Source organism: Microtus ochrogaster, unplaced genomic scaffold (genome assembly GCF_000317375.1).
Source record: "Microtus ochrogaster isolate Prairie Vole_2 unplaced genomic scaffold, MicOch1.0 UNK16, whole genome shotgun sequence".
NCBI lineage: Eukaryota > Metazoa > Chordata > Mammalia > Rodentia > Cricetidae > Microtus > Microtus ochrogaster.
In genome coordinates this window covers 4,441,513-4,442,123 of record NW_004949114.1, presented here as the reverse complement: position 1 = coordinate 4,442,123, position 611 = coordinate 4,441,513, and positions in this window count along the sequence as shown.

The following is a 611-nucleotide window of genomic DNA, read 5'->3' as shown; positions in this document are numbered from 1 at the left end:
TATATATATATTCTTGGGTGGGGAGATGTAGTAAGGAGGAGCGGGTCACGTCCTGCCGCCTGGCTAGCTTAACCCCCGAAATAACCACACAGAAATTGTATTAATTTAAACACTGCCCGGCCCATTATATCTAGCCCCTTCTTAGCTAACTCTTACATCTTGGTTTAACTCATTTCTATTAATCTGTGTGTCACCACGAGGTTGTGGCTTACCAGGAAAGATTCAGCATGTCTGACCTGGTAGCTCCATGGTGGCTCTCTGTCTGTCTCCCCTTCTTCCCAGCATTCAGTTCTGTCTACTCCGCCTACCTAATTGCTGCCCTCTCAAAAGGCCAAGGCAGTCTATTTATTCAACCAATGAAAGCAACACAAATACAGAAGAACCTCCTACACCAGGGAGAGGTTGAAGAGATGGCTCAGTGGGTAAGAGTACTTAGTGTACTTGCAGAGGTCCCCAGATGGGTTCCCACAGCAGGAAACTCACAACCAACTGTAACTCCAGCTCTAGGGGATCCAACACCTCTGGCCTCAAAGCTCCAGGGAATCTTGTTTTTTTGGTTTTTTGGTTTTTTTTTTTGTTTTTTTTTTGGTTTTTTTTTTTTTGGTTTTTCG